At 43.9% G+C, this 16994-nt stretch overlaps 1 pseudogene; it reads right to left on the reverse strand.

Moving 5' to 3' along the window:
• Window positions 1-394: 394 nt before the first annotated feature.
• Window positions 395-16404, reverse strand: LOC136638825 (uncharacterized; annotated as a pseudogene).
• Window positions 16405-16994: the final 590 nt, after the last annotated feature.

Consider the following 16994-nt stretch of genomic DNA (forward strand, 5'->3'; position numbering starts at 1 on the left):
CAGGTCCAAATTCAGCTTAATGTGGCTGGCCTCCATTTATATGTAAGAATGGGTTTTGTGCATGCAGAAGTGGGGTGGAGAGGAGGAATGTGGCATTTGAGATGAGCCAGTACAGATTGGAGTCAAAACTCTATCATCCTGTTTGTGTTGTGAGCTCTTCCTTATAGCTGGTCAGTGGTAAGCGAACAAGAGCTGGCATAGATATGAGAAAATGGGGCTGGAAAGTGCCAGACCTTAGCCAACTGCAGCTCAGCAACCATGGATAAAAAATAAGCCATCCTGCGAATGGCAATAATCATTAATGTGCTGATTTGTTGTTGTTCATTCATTAAGTCCAACTTTGTGACCGGCCCCCCGTCTACCACTAACTTCCAGAATTTGTCCAAATTCATGTTCATTGCCTCCATGACACTATGTATCTCATCTTCTGCTGTCCCCTTCTCCTTTTGCCTTCAATTTTTCCCAGCATATGGGTCTTTTCTAAAAAGTCCTCCCTTTTCATGAGATGACCAAAGTATTTCAGTATCTGTCCTTCCAATGAACAGTCAGGGTTGATTTCCTGTAGGATTAACTGATTTGATCTCCTTGCAGTCCAGGGCACTCTCAAAAATCTTCTCCAACACCGTAATTCAAAAGCATCTATTCTTCGGCACTTAGCCCTCCTTATGGTCCATCTCTCATAGCCTTACATTACAACTGGGAAAATCATAGCTTTGACTATACGACTGACTTTGTTGACAGGGTGATGTCTCAGCTTTTCATTGTCTAGGCTTACCATAGCTTTCCTCCCAAGAAGCAAGCATCTTTTAATTTCATGGCTGCAATCTCCATCTGCAGTGATCTTGAAGCCCAAGAAGATAAACTTTGTCACGGCTTCCATTTCTTCCCCTTCTATTTGCCATGAGGTGATGGAACCGGATGCCATGATCTTAGTTTTCTTAATGTTAAGTTTCAAGTCACATTTTGCACTTTCCTCTTTCACCTTCAAGAGGTTCTTTAGATCTTCCTCACTTTCTGCCATTAGAGAGGTATCATCTGCATATCTGAGGTTATTGATATTTTTCCTGACGATCTTAACTTCAGCTTGTGATTCATCCAGCCCAGCCTTTTGCATGATGTACTCTGCCTATAAGTTAAATAAGCAGGGTGACAATATACAGCCTTGTTGTACTCCTTTCCCTATTTTAAACCAATCAGTTGTTCCATATCCGCATGCAGAGTTCTCAGGAGATGGATAAGTGGTTTGATACTCCAATCTCTTTAAGAGATGTAATGTGCTGATTACACCTTTGCAAATGGATTACCCAGGGCTGCTTTGTTTGGCATCCAACTTCTTCTAATGCATTGTTGGTGAGGTGTAACAGTCTCCAAGTTTATGGCTCTGGATGGCTGTAATCAGGGACTGCATTCAATGACATTATTCACCCCAGACTTTTCCCCTCTTCCCTTCTAAGGTTTTTCTCTAGAAAGCTTTGCTCCTTTTAAAAGCAGATTTTGTCTCTCAATGAGGACACCAAAAGCACTTCACAAGTAGCCAGTGATAATAAATACCATGGTGAGATCAATCAGATTCTGAAAGGGCCTTGGGCAGCGGGCAAGTGCAGTTGCTGTCTTCTTGTACAGATTTATTTTACCTGCCTGCTGTAAATCCTTTGGACATGTGAGATCCTTGTCACATTTAATGTGAAGAGAACTTCTTCATATTTTGTGTATGTGTATGCATACACTAGTGCTCAGTTTTTACCTGGCAGTGGTCATCCTGTTAGACCAGAAGAAGTTCTACCATAAGCAAGGTAAAGTGGGCATTCCAGGTAGTGGATTTTGGGTTCCATTAAGTGTGGCACAGTGGGAGACACAGTGCTGATACATGAGGCCCAGTCCAACAGGAAATTCTTCAATGTAAGCTCTGTTGAAATGAATAAGAGGTAGTGTGGTAGCTCTTGAATTCATTTCAATGGAAGTTGCATGGGACAAGGTCCAGGGCAACTGTGTCCCGGGTTAATAATTTTCAGTCTTATGGTTTCAAATGATGAGGAGAAGGTAAAGCTCTAGAAATAGTTCAACACTCTTTTGTTTCAATGAACAATATAGTCATATGCAATCTTCTTGAACTGCAAACCATTTGGAACATTATTGATCCGAGTGAGGTGGCCTCTATCATGGGGACTCTGCAGCTAGGATGTTTTAGCTCTAAGTTTCTTGCAGAAAGAACTTCTGAAATTCAAGAAGAGAAACTTTTCCAGTGATGGCAGGTGCAATCTTTGCTCCAGATTGCTCTGGAAATGTGTTTGCTCTTAGCAACAGAGGCACAAAGAGAGCTAATAAACACACAAATATATAGGTACACAAGTAAACAAGGATTCACTTGCATAGATTTTTTTCATGTGTTTCAGATCCTTCTGGCTCAACATCTCATGCGCTGAAACTCTATCTATTGACAAGCTTGGAGTTGCAAAGAAAATTGACATCTATTTTTGCATGAATAGCTCTATTACTCTGATGAATTTAGTTGGTCTAATGGGGAAGCTTAAAGAACAACTTTCTGCTCACAATGGATCGTTTTTTTCTTTTGGCAAATAATAAGGTTCTGGAGGGTGTAACCTAAAATAGATATTTCATAAAAGAGTCATCCTTGAACAAAAACATTGTGAAAGCATGAAATGAGGAATAGACGACAATCAGAATTCTACTTGAAGTGCTTTATAGTAATTATTTTAAAAAGCACTCACAAAAGAATCTTTTCAGTTGCAGAATAGCTAGCAAGGGCTGTATGGTTCAAGGCCAAATAATTTCTGTGGCAGGGAAAAAAAAATCCAGCTTTGGTTCTTCATCTCCAATCTAACGTATGTTAAAGCAGCACATGTTTCAATTATTGCTTTCAGTTCTTAACACAAAATTAAACTAAGGAGATGAAGCCTTTCAGAACAATATCTATAAAACACAACCTAGGTAGAATATAGATTATCTCCTGCTAAATCCTGATTATTCACTTTTGCTTGCACATGGATTTCAGTTAAGGGGCTGTGCTTTGTCAAAGAAAGTCATGGACATGGTTGCTAAAAAATAATTACAGAAACTGATGATAATTGGGGGGGGGTGGATTGTTTGGTAAGGATTTACCGTATGATGGCACAAATATTGTCATGAAACAGCTTAAATTTTCATCTGCATTAAAGCCCCTCTGTGTAATTCATGTTGTTTGTCATTTGGTTTTGCTTTGAACCTTGTTTTTAGCTTTTTCTTCATTTGCTTCAGTGATCCTTTTGCACTATTGATGTGCAAAGCACCGAAAAGGAACTAAAAGAGGCCAGTCTAAACAAATGAATCATGGGTAGATTCTCCATTTGCCAATTTCAGTGGCATGTTTGTATGCTTACATGCTAGTAAATTTACTTATGGGCAGGTGCCACAGCCTCCTGGTGTCAATGGTAGGATGACATCATTGTAAATAAATTTGCTTTTAGGTCAGTGGATCAGTTTGCCATTTCAAGAGGCAATTTTTCTTGAAATATCTGTCCAGGTATCATGGAGGACATGGCTGGAAAGTTAATACATCTTTAATGAGGTACTTGTGTTCTCAAAACAAAACCTGGAATTGGAATCTAAATCAAAGACACCAGATGAGGTTCACCAGCTGTTCTAAGCATGACCAGAGAAAAAAACATTCTACCTAAATTCCTGCATGGTGATGCAGCAATGCCAGCTGCATCCTGCAGGGGATTTTTGGGCTGCTGGAAGTCTCTTTGGGGTAAGGGTACATTTGTCCCCTGTGTAAGCCCCAGCAGCCACAACAGGTCAACTCAGACCTCTGCCAGTAATATTGCTGTGCATGTCCAGGTTGATCTATGCAGGCAGATCAGGGCCAGGAAGAGGGTTTGGATACAGCACTCGTCAACACCACTGATCCCGCCCCCTCCCCAACCTGATCCACCCCCCACCTCATCACTGCCCTGTTCTGCCCTTCCCCTATCCTGTTCAACCCCCTTCCTGCCCTTCCCTCCCCCTGTGCTGGATTTTCCTGCTCCGCGGGCTTCTGTCGCTCTGCTGTCACCAGCAGGAATGCTCTGGCCGTCTTGCCAACATGCCTGGGCCTTGTGCTGTCACAAAGCGCTTTGTGGTGCTTTTGTGACAGTGTGCGCCACTGGAATGTGCAGGCCCTTGTTAGGATTGGGCCAATAATCTTGATAAAAACAACTGATGAAGATATACCTTAATTGTTAAAGTCCTGTGCAACTACAGAAGCCTCAGATCATTGCCATGGAAGCATAACCAGATTCTCCTTAATAGGAAGACACGAGGTACAATACTTTGGAGAAAGAATTGGGAGTGATGACTCCCTCCATCCTCTTATAGATTACAGACATATATTCAAAGTTCAAACCAGATAATAAAGCTCAGTTCAGGGTTTATATTTGACACTCTGTTTAAATATCTTCTGGGAGAATTTTGGTAAGTAGCTTGTCATGGAGCTCAAGAAAAGTACAACGTTTCATTCAGGAGGAAGGACTTGGTAGGATATTAGGAACAGATGAGCAATCAAGATGGGAGCAAGAAATATTAACCATGGGAGAAGAGTAAGGAGCTCTGTGGGACACTGAAGACTTCGTCTGATTCATGCTCGCATGGTATGGCTGCTTCTGAAAGTCCCTTCTGGTAGTTAGGACTCCACGTGGTGTGGGAATAATTAAAAGGACTTTCTAAGTCCCCATGTGGATTTATTGGATCGTATGGTATCTGCCCACACCGCACTTTACTTCCCTAAGGACTGGTGGTCCTGTCATGGGGACTTATGAACCCCAGTGACTCCCTGCGGGAAGCCAGTTCAAACATTCTGCAGCTGATTAGAATCCCAATTACACAGAAGCAACTTTTCATGAAAACGACGCCACTGTGAAGATGAATGTATGAATCTGTTGGGGATTTCCAGCACTTAATCCAGAGTGTTGGAAATTTCCACAGGCCACACATTTCCAAGCTTTTCTCCACAACCTACAAGGACCAGTAACATTTTGAATATGAAAGCTAAGGTTGGGGTTCACAAGCCAAAAAGCTAATGTAGCAGGTCCATTTCCTCCCAGATGTGACACTGGTAGGGAATGTATGAATCTCTGTGCCTGGTGTGTATGGCTTGTGGCAGTAGATGCCGCCATGTGCCCACGGTAATGTCCCCACAATCCCACATGGGCAGTGAATCTGGGTGAGATTAGAAAATGTCAGATCCCAGGAAATTTCTGGGCCCCTTCCTTTGGCTCCTGGGCTCCCTTTCTGACCCTGGGCCCAGGTGCAAATAACCCTTTTATCCCCCTCTCCAAGGCCCTGCCCCAAATATATGTAAATGGAGCCAGATTGTGTTAAACACATTCAGCCCCCCACCCCCAAAGCCTGCATCAGGGCAACTATTTCTCACTCTTGGTCCTTGGCCTCCATGACAGATGACATTTCTTGTCCCTCTGTTTTTTAGGATTTTTGATGGGACAATCAGCTGGGGGAAATGCAGAGAGAAAGTCAAACAGCTAAGTTTTTGTATTTTGGAGAGGATGGGGGGGGAATTGTCTGTTCTATTGCATTTGCATATAGATAAATATTGGCATATATACTTTGGCAGCTTTTGCTTTTCTTAATGTGGCCTGATGCTCTAGCAAGAGGAGTCAGCCTTGCTCTTTTGCTTCCCAGAAGATGAAAGGGATTTTTTTTTCCCCACAAGCATGATAGCAACTTGTTTGCAACTCAATACTGGATTGGTAAAACTCTCAGCCTTCATTTTGGAGCTATTTGGGATTTTAGTGAAACAAAACCCACTTTCTAAATAAGGCCAGGGAGTTCCCAGAAACTGTTTTAATCTGCACAGAGCTAACACAGTTTCGGTTGTAATGTTCATGCCCCAACTTACCCTGCAGCCTACCATTGGAGTCCCAATTCAGGCTGTTTCTCTCTTTGGTGTCTATCGATTTACTTTCAAAAGCTTTCTGGTCCTCCTTAAATCTAGTGCTGACCCTCATTTGGAACTCTTGTGTTTGAAGCTGAAGTCTCCCCCCCACCCCACTCACAACATCAGACTTTAATTTTAAACTAACTGTTGAGTTTTTGCTTCTAAATGCCTTTCTCAAAATTGCTTCAATGTGTAGCTTTCTGAAACTTTATTTCCTCTTTTCATTTTGAGGCTTCCCTGGCTTTGGTCTCCCATCCCAGATTTTTACAACATCTCTCTCGCTCTCTCTCTTTTTCCCCCAGGGCAAATGGCATGGCATGGCACTTTCTGAGAGCAAATGGCACATTCTAACAGTTGACCAAAACACCTTCTTGCCACCAACTTGGTAATGAAGGGTTACTGAACTGGGTCAATTCCCGAATTTGTGTTGTGCTGGAAGAAGTGGCTGGGTTGTGGTTGCAATCCTGTACACACTTACCTGGGACGAAATCTCATCCATGAGTCTGACTTCTGAGTTGCCTTGTGTAGGGTTGCACTGTGAGAGAAATTGAAGAATAGAAGCCTCAAAGGGAGAAGTCAGAGTTTCTGGAATATGGGAACTAGTTTTAGCTAGAGGTGCCAACTTGTCCCCACCAAAGCTTAGGATAAATGTACCAACATTCTGTTTCATGATTGATGAGCAGGGATGGTAGGAACCCATTAGTTCAATGGCAGAATTAATTTGACAATGCAAAACGGATTTTCCAAATGACCAACAGACATCCGGAACACTGAGAATCCAAATTAATTACAAATTGGACTAGGTCCTGGTGTGCACCGATGATGTTATTAGTGCCTGTGGGAACATATAAACTTCTAGGCAAGTTGTGGGCTGCCACTGCAGTCTTCCAGATGGCACTGGGATGGTGGGGAAACCCAACTGTCTTTGTGCAGGGCACAGCTGTGTGGAGGCTCTGAATTCTGCTACTGTACATGTATTTACCAAAGTATTGAGATGCCCACACAGATTTAGGGGAGCAACACAGGTGGCAAGGAGGGCAAGGAGTCTGCATTACGCAGGGGGCAGCCTGCTCCATGGTCTCTAAGCCAAGAAGTCAAACGATTACAATTTTGGGATTTGGTACTAGTTGAGGATCATCACTATTTTTAAACTTTGTGGTTCAATTCTGGTTCAGACACTAACTTTAAGAAGTAATTTTTTGGTAACTGGTTCAGACACTTTGAACTAGTTTTGAAAAGTTTGGATACATCTTGTGCAAAATGACTTGCACTTCCTGTTTTTTTTTTTTAAAGGGCTCACAAGAGAAAGGAGCAAAGTAAGAAGGCAGGGAAGCAAATTGGAGCAGCTCTGTACAAGGGGGAAGGAAGGGAAGTTGCAACAGACTCAGGGTGGAGGGCACCCCAAGGCTGTTTGCCACTTCCCACAACCCTGCCTTTTGATATGCACCTCAGCATCCACTTCATGGACGGTTGGGGGGGGGGGGGCTCAGTGGTGTAGCTAATAATCCTGTTGCCCGATGCAAAGTTCAAAATGATGCCCTGGAAATGACATCACACCCAGAAGTGATGTGACTTTGGGTTTTGATGTCACACCCACATTTTTAAAAAGTGTAAAATAAAAAATCTGCCACCTCCCCCCAGTTGTTCACTGCCTCCTCACAGCACCAGCTCCCCCCTACTCACCCCCAAGCTCCTGGAGCAAGGGTCAACAAGCCGCTGCCACTTCTCCAAAGGAAGAGATCACTCCCCATCTCGGTTTCCTTTGAGGTGGACTCCTCTTCCTGTCTCATCTCCTGCTGCCACCATCCTGGTTCCTCCAGCTCGGAGGTTGCCTTCATGGCACAACAAGACCATTTGTTGTTTGCTACTGGGGCAACATCAGGGGCAACAACACACTGGACTATGGGGGGGCAATAGTCACCCTCTGCTATTGCTGTGCACCAGCAGCTGAATGTAAGTCGCACATACGTGTGGCGACGAGCTAGACTGTAGCTCCCCCTCCAGCAGCACACAACAAGCAGTTTGGTTGTGTTGCTTTTATAAGTGGTGCAACATGACTGGATGGCTTGTTGCATGCTGCTGGGGGGGGGAACGGAGCATGTAACCGGATGCATGTGTGACTTTTATTTGGCTGCTGGCGGGAACTGCAGTCGAATGTAGGTCATACACATTGATAGCAGCAGGCAACTGTTGCCCCCTCCCCCACACCCGTAGTCCAGTGTGCCTGTCTGGACACATGGCAATTGTGGTAGATGACTGTTGACCCCAATGTAAGTTGCACGTGAGCATTGTTGCCCCTGATGTTGCCCCCCCAGCAGCTGTAGCCCAGTGTAGCTGTTACCCCTGCACCCCCTTAGCTACGCTACTGGGTAGGCCGGTTCCTATCTGATCTTCCTGTCTTGCCTGCCCATTTCTTTTGTTTCTCTTCCTCATTTTTTCAGATGCCTCACTTGACATATACCTGTCTTTCCTCCAAACAGCTGGAGCAGAGAATAGCTCTCACCACTCCTCCAAAGGATGTCCTGGATGCCTGATCGTTTGTTATTGAACCTGTTTTGAACTGGTTACAATTTTTGGTGACCTAAGGAAATCCAAATGGATCTACACCCTTGCATTCACCCCAGAGTTCAACAGCATTTCTTATGATAAGGATGGACAGGGGCAAAGTGGGTGCCTCAGTAATAGCCTTGCTAGTTTTTCTTCAGTCAGATACAGAGCAAGTGGAGGGATGGTAGTAGAATTCGGCAACAGTAAAAAGACTGGTTTGGCCGAGGGAGCATAAAACAACCCCTCAGCTAGATGTCTCCTCTGCAACTGTCAGCTTGCGAAAAAGACATTATCTCCTTCATGCACCTGACTAGTTCAGAAGTATGTGATTTTCAGCAGTGCAGCAGATAAGGACAGGCACTCTTGAGCTAAAGATCCCTGGTTCATGTCTCAGCTCAGCCATGAACTGTGTGCCTTTCCTCAAGCAGCTGACTCTGACCCCCCTGCCTTATCCCAATCTGTAGCAGAGGGGTCACTGCACTGACCTAGTTTGCAGGAGTGTTATTAGGATTACTGAGACCATATACTGGATGGGAAATGCTTTGAGTGCTTAGCAAAAGGACAATATGCAGGAGCAGAAGAAGAGCCCTGCTGGATCAAGTCAAAGTCTCATCTAGTCTATATGCTTAGCAAGAAAGAACTCTAGCGAGCGGTGCTGGAGAACACAGTGTGTGTAGGGGTGACATCCAGTGACAAGGAGAGGTTAACCATGCTTGGGAATACAAAATACGATTTGATGCTGCAGAGATCAGTTCTGGAGATCTCTGTAAGCAAGCGTGAGGAGGGGCATTAAGGAGTTCCCCTGCTTTGCAAGGGGAAGGGGGCTATTGTACTTCCAGCATCCCAGTGGTTAATCTCTGTAAAGCCTTCCTGCAATTAATTATTAAGCTGCCCTCCTTTATAGCAGTGGACAAGCATGGCTGGAATGTGTTGATATAGAGGGGGTCAGGCATGTAATGGACACACCACTGTTTTTGTCTTTCAGCAAATCTTCATTTCCTTCCTGCCTCCAATTCAACCCTAAGATCTTTCCATTCCCCCCCCAGTAAAATAAAACAAGTATCTCGTGTGTGTCCGTCCGTGTGTCCCCGACAAACATACACGCCCACCCCTCTGGAGAAGGACACCTCCATCATTCCTTATTCTGTGCAGCTACTAAATGATGTAAGTATAGAAGTGCTATTTCTAAATGATGGTGGCTATTACCAGCATTGTAACTCCTACCTAGAAGTAGGTTGTGGAACACAGACAAAGAAAATGTGGAAGTTAACCGCTGGAACTGTTGCTGTGCATGCACAATGTATAGCAGGAGTAATTATTAGGTTTGTATCCTATCCTCCAGCAGATAGATGGAGCCTCCAGGTGCCAGATGAAATTGCTTCCTGGGTCCGATCCAGCCTGCGGGCTGCCACTTAGCCAATTCTGTTCTTGAGAAATGTGCCACTTGATTGGCTTGCAGTGATTAAGCAAGTATCACCCAAGAGTTCTTTATGTCTCTATTTGCCTTTATATCCTCCTTGGTAGTATCAGGGCAGTCTGACTCCCCCCCCCCAACACTCTCCATTGTGGTGTACTATATTTTCTGCAACCCCTAAAGAGGGTAGCATATTCTCCTTATGGTCCACTTTCCATATTACTGCCCCAGCATGGGAGCTGCTTCCCTATGGCCCAGCTCCATGCTGTGTCAGTAACATCTGAGTGGAAGGACTGTGTGGGCAAAGCGAGAAATCAGTTCTTTCCCATGTGAACATGACCTGACTCTGGGGAGGATGTCACTGGTGTGGGAAGGAACACTTTAATCAGACACATCCTTGCCTCCAACCAAACATGACCAGAGCAATGTGGGATTGGATCATGGGGAAGCACACGGATCCCACACTGCCGTAACACTATATCAATCGGGATTTTCTCTCAGTCACTGGAGTCTTGAGGGATCTTTCATGTCTCAATTTTGGAATGGGGGAGAGTCTTTTCAGGACCAATTTCTGCAACAAGAATCTGCCCAAATCCCATGTTTGTCATCAGAGGTCCTCCTCTGAGACTCCTTGCTGTTTGAAGTTACCTTTCTCCCCAGTCATCACCCACCTTTCTCAGTCACAGTGCCCTGCACACGGAGTGTCCTCCTGAAGATACTCACCTGGCACCAACCATGAGGTGTTCTCAGCACTAGGGAAACACGTTTTTAATGTGCTCAAGCATCCAACATGTTTTTCATTTGGTTTAAATAGCTTGACCATTTGGCTGGACGATACCAATCTGTTGTGGCTTACAGATTTCTGCAGATTTTTCCCTCAGCATTTTATCTTGTTATTTTATTTATTTGAATATGTACACCACCTTGGGAGTTTTATGTTGAAGGGCAGCATATAATTTCAATGAATGAATGAATGAATTCTTTACCATTTCCAAGCCCAGGGAATGCTAGGCTAGAACTGGGTGTAACTTTCTTGGCAATCACCATGCTCATTCATATTGCATGTATGTAGGCCTCATGACTTCAGAAAAAAAATGGCTTTCTTCCATCAGAGAAGTGCTGATTTGAAGAGAGCAGAATGTCACCTTTTAAGACCTGCTGCTCTAAAGCGTCTATTCATTTCTGTGGAGTTTGGGAGCTCCAGCTAAGTATATACAGAGAGATTGTAAAGCAGAAGGTAGTCTTAGATTACCACCCAAGTAACAGCCCAATCCTATCTTCACTTTCCTGGGAGTAAGCCCCACTGACTGTAATGGGACTTACTTCTGAGCAGACATGCATAGGATTGGGCTCTAGGTTTTCTTTCTTCCAAACATGATTAATAAGAAGGAAGCGTGGAAAGCTAGAACAAAGCTTTGTCCCAAACACTGACTAAATACACTGGTTTTTGCTTCTCACAGGAAAGCACGCTTTGTGGCTTGTTGTGGTTGAATGCATCTTACTTCCTCTGGAACGAATGATTGGGAAGAAAATACACAAAAGCTTTGCTATTCTTTACTGATACATGTTCCCCTCTGATTCATTTTTATAGCTCATCTCCCTTTTCCTCATAGCAGAGAAAGCCTCCATCACACATGTTCATGTAAACACAGCATTTAGGGACCCTTAATTAAGCTTGGAATGATGCCCTCACTTTGCACCACATGACATGCAGATGAGAGCGATTCCTCTCAATATCAGCAGGATGATTTGGGGCGGTTTTCAGTTTTACATTCTTTGGCGAGTTTTTTTCATTTGTGCTCAGTTGTAAGGTCAGTGCGTTGATAAGCTGGAATTATGGCAGAACAGTACCCATCTTGCTGATGATTACCTCTCACAAAAAGCAAGCATTCCACACAAGATGGTTTTGTTTTTAATGTAATCCAATGACTAGTTTAGATCAAAAAGAAGAATTATATCTTGTGAAGAATTATAACAGAATTATATCTGTTTCAGGGGCATGGGAACATACTGAACATATGACATCCTTTCATGGGCAGGTGCTCCCCAACAGCAGCCTCCTCCATTGCTGGATTTCCATGGTCATTGGAAGAAAAGGCTGTTTTTGCAAAGCCAGTGTGTTTTTCTTTATCATTTTCAAACAATATACATACAAAGAGCAATTCCCCATGGGCCGGCTTCTGTCTGAGTTTGTATGGGGAAGAAAACTTTTCACTCTGTCAAAATAAAGAGGTCTTACTTCAGAAAAACTATCTTTAGGTTGTATGTGTTAATGTGAACAATGTTGATTTAGAAATCTAGCACACTTAATAGGTGGAACAAAACTCAGTTCTGCACCCTAAAATGCACTTTCAGAGAGAAGTGTGACTCTGCCCCAGCAGAGGAGGTGAGTTTATGGAGAGCTGCCTTATGATGAGTGAGTGAGTAACCCAGTACTGTCCATGCTGATAGGAAGCACTGCTTTTCACTGTCTCCAGCAGAGGTCTTTGCCAGTCTGCCACTCAAAATCTTGCTAGGAACTGAACATGCTAGGAACTGAACTAATTGTACATCCCTCAAGTTACAGGCCCAGTTCAATTATGACAAGAATCCATAGGCAAGCTCCTAATAAAGCCTCATCTCCAACTCACTGACATCCCAATCCTATGCATGTCTACTCAGAAGTAAATCCCTCTGGATTCAATGGGACTTACTCCCAAGAAAGTGAGCACAGGGTTGCAGCCTGAGTCACATTTCCCTGGTGTGGCCCCAGCTTGACATGGGAGGAGAGCAGTACAAAAGATTTGATACCATACCTTCACGGCCACATTTCTAACAGGTCAGGTACATGCCTGGATTAATGATGAGATATAGAGCATTCTCCTGGATGTAGATTTTGGATCTGCAAATAAGCATGTGACAAAAGTAAAACCCTATACATCAGTGTTTCTCAAACTGTGGATCGGGACCCACTAGGTGGGTTGCAAGTCAATTTCAGGTGGGTCCCCATTCAATATTTTTTGTTTAATATATTAGACTTGATGCTACCATGGCATGTGACTGCACTGCAGAAATGTTACAGATCTGTACTTTTAACAGGCTCTTCTATATATGCTATGAATAATAGTAAATGGGACTTACTCCTGGGTAAGTGTGGGTAGGATTGCAGCCTAGGATTGTTAAAGATTTTCCTGCTTGATGTCACTTCCAGTGGGTCCTGACAGATTCTCATTCTAAAAAGTGGGTCCTGGTGCAAAAGCTTGAGAACCACTGCTATACATCACTATGTGGAAACAGAATCTAAATAGGAAAATTTCATTGCTCTTCCAGAATTTACTTGTTTTAAGTACAGGATCATAATAATATTAGTTTAAGCTTTTAATGTCAGTGGAAGATTTAAGAAGGTTTCAGTAGAGTTTCAACCAGTTCTTCATAGTAATTAAGGAATTTAAATACACCATCACTCCAACTGGAAGAGTACAAGAAAATGAGAGTGTACTGGAGGCCATATAGTCTGACCCTGGCGGAAAAATATATGAACCATAGATGTTCCTTGAATTATTCCTTGTACATACTTCTGCAAGCCTAAGACTGCAATCCTGTGCATGCATTCTTGGGAGCAAGTACATTGACTCAGTGAGACCTACTTCTGAGTAAATATGCATTGGCTTGGCTTGCATGACAGCTCAATCCTATGGGCTCTTAGTGCTAGTGGAACTAGCCAGAGATTTCTCATGTGCCAAAGTAGCCACCCTGCCCTACCAACGCACGTAAGGGTGTGAGGAAGGTGGGACAGGGTAGGAGAGGAACGGGTGGGGGAGGGAATGGGAAAAGTAACAAGGTGGGAATGAGTGGATCAGGTCCATGAAGGGAGGGGGGGTTGGCAGCAGCAGCTGCCAAATCTGAGTCCCCTTTCCAGACCCAATCCTGCAACATGGGTCTGAGTAGACTTCTCCATGCTGTGGTGGCTTACTCCTTACAAATGTTCCCTTACCTGGAGGAGACTTCTGTGACCCCCCTCCCCCACAGGATGCTGCAGTAGCCTTTTTGGCAGTGCTGCATGGGGGGAACGGATAGGATTGGGCTTCAAGGGCCCAATTCTACCCAACTTTCTAGCACTGATGCAGCCGTGCCAATGGGGCTTGCACTGCATCCTGTAGTGGAGGGCAGTCACGGAGGCCTCCTCAAGGTAAGATAATGTATTTGTTCCCTTACTTGGGAGCTGCATTGAGGCTGCATCAGCCCTGGAAATTTGGATAGGATTGGTCCCCGAGTCTGGTTTGTACTGACTTAGAATTTAAATTAATTTGAGTTAAATCTGACACATTACTGATTGTGAGCTTCAACTCATCATAAAGCATTTCTACAGTATTTACGAAATGGTGCACATTTTTTCCTTCTTGTCCAACACATTTTGAGAAGTCATCAATAAATAGTCTTTTCAAGTTGAATTTAGCGGTTTTGCCTGTGTGTCATAATAGCCCCACTTTTAAATTAAAAGAAAGTTAAAATCCTCAAGGTATATTATTATATGATTAAGACTGCGGTGTTTGCTGTGATGTTTAAGGCATGGCATGGATTTCCTTAATTGGATGTTAATTCAGTGAATCATTCCCTGGATAGGAGAGTGGCTTTAGTCCAGGCTTCTGCCTGTCTATGAGAAGGTTGGCTTCCCCTGCTGCTGCCCTGGGTTTCTCCCTCCTCTGGCTTCTTTCTTTCTCTAATGATCACGCTGCAAAGAGTTCTTACCTTCCTAGCCCCCCCCCCCCATGTTTAAAGCAAGAGTAAGTTTGAAAGAGTAGTTTCTGGCCATTCATCAGCCTAGTCACTTGGTGTTTTGGAAGAGATCAACAAATCACCCATCTGTAGTGCTCATGGGGGTCAATCTTTTATGTATCCACTTTAAAAATATTACAAGCGTGTTACGAACACATGCTTTTCAACCACATGGATAAAGGGATGCAGGTGCCTGGCAACTAGAATTGGCAGTGGCTCCTTGTGTAGTGAAAAAGTTTACTTTGCTGTCACCTAACACAGGAAAAAGCTCCAAAGCATGATAGTCAACTGAGACTATGCAATGCCTACAACTTTTGTAGTCCCCCCTCCCCTTTTCCTAACAGTGCTCAGGAGCTACCTGTCCTACCAAGTTTTTAGCTCATGAGCTTTTCTTGCTCATTGCTGCTGATCTGTTTTAATGTTGTCTCTTTTTAATTGCTATTTCAAATCTGATTTTATTGTACGTACTTCTGTTTTTATCCTTTTGTTAGCTACCATGGGACTATTTAGTGGAAGGAGGGATAGCAATGGAAAAATGTCAATAAGCAGTAAAAGCTGACAAAATCACATGATTAAATATCCTTCCTCATGACACTGGCATTCTTGGTTTTGACCGGCTGGGAGCAAGAAACATGCTGCCCCCTCACCTCACCCAGATGAAATGGCGGTGACGTGATGATCTCACTACAATAACTTCAGGCACAATTGGAATGGCTGTGCGCAACTCTGGATGCCTGGTATTTTTTTTTTAAGTGAAAGATGTGAGCAGCACTCAGATTAGCTGCTCATTTTTGCTTTAAAAAACAAAGCAAGATATACCAGGCACCCAATCGGAGCAGTTGTGCACTACTCTTACTGGCTGCCCACTTTTTTTAAAAAAAGCAAAAGACGTGGGCAGCCAATCAGAGTTCCATTTGTGTCTTTGGCTTTTTTCAAAAAGCAAAAAAATTCAAGGTGACTGCAGGGTCAGTGGATGGTGGCACCATCCCTGTAAGCATGCCTCCCAGGGGCACTTGTCCCCCTTGACCCCCCCCCAGGTACACCAGTGCCTCACAACTAATCCAATATCCCCATCCTCATCAGACAAAAAAGATAAGAGGAGAAACAAGGTACAAATCCCAATGCATTTGGTCATTGCAGATGGTGTGGGGACTCTGCAATGCTCTCCTTTATCCAGGACAGTGGGTCCTTCTGAAGTTCATGGGCCAAGAAAAGTTGACTCTCCAGCTGGAAAGATGGAGTCTTTCTTCCAGAGCAGCAGGTTTATCTAGAATCTGAGGCTTGGCTAAGGAATATTGCTTTGATCTTCTGCCTACTCTTAAGTGATTGAATTCTTACAGCAGAGCATGGCTGTCTTCTGGTGCTCTAAGCTACATCAATAGCTATGGAAAGACAGATCCTTTTGCTTGCTTTTTATTTTCTTGCAGCAGGTCCTAATGAAACTTCAGAGTTAGAAGGATATGACTCCGGATAGGACTTGGTGCATAAATGTTTTGCCAGATTCCCAGTTCAAGCTTCACTTAGAGAATTATACCCACTTTAAGCCTCCCCCCTGCTGTAGTTCTGCCCTGCAGCACTGCTTGACCTCACCACCAGCACAGCTCACCTGTTCAACCTGCAGAGATCCTCCTTCCTCTGCTCTCCTGCCAGCAGCTCCTCCTGCCACTACAGAAGCACCTTGGTCCTCAGCAGGTCTTAGGCAAGGCAGCCACGCACCAATCTCAGTGTCTCCAGCCATCTCCAAAGTCCATTCAGCCATCAGTAGTCCATTAATCCAGCCTCAAACTTTTCTCCTTCTACTACCCACAAACCCTTCCTGCATCAGGTGCTCCTTATATCACTAGGGACCTTATTGCCTCTAGTGGCTGAAACTGTGCAGCACACCCTCTGCTGAAAAGCCCAGGCCTGAACCCTTAAAGGGGCCACTGCTGACACCACATGCTATCTCCTCGCCACATCTTCCGCGATTCCAATACAATAGATGTCAGTCCAGTAGAGCACTCTTGTTTTTCCTTCTGCGCAGGGAAACAAGTCTTAGGTTAGGCAGCCAATTTGCTCTCCTTTCTTATACTGGCTGTTTCCAGATAGTAGTATTTCTTCTGAAAGTGGCCACAAAACAGTTCTATATGATTACGCCTGGCCTATATATTCATCACATGTTCAAATGTCCTTTAAATCTGATGAGGGCACCATAAGCATTTGCCTGTTTTGGAATTCCACAAATGGAGTTAACCGCAAATGTGTAGTGGGATTTTAGTATTATTTATTTTTAAAATTTCTATGTTGTCCATCAGGAAACTCTATCAGAGCCAATGCAATACAAAGTACAATATGTATGACAAAACGCAA

The sequence above is a fragment of the Tiliqua scincoides genome, chromosome 2 (assembly GCF_035046505.1).
Source record: "Tiliqua scincoides isolate rTilSci1 chromosome 2, rTilSci1.hap2, whole genome shotgun sequence".
In the NCBI taxonomy this organism is placed as follows: domain Eukaryota; kingdom Metazoa; phylum Chordata; class Lepidosauria; order Squamata; family Scincidae; genus Tiliqua; species Tiliqua scincoides.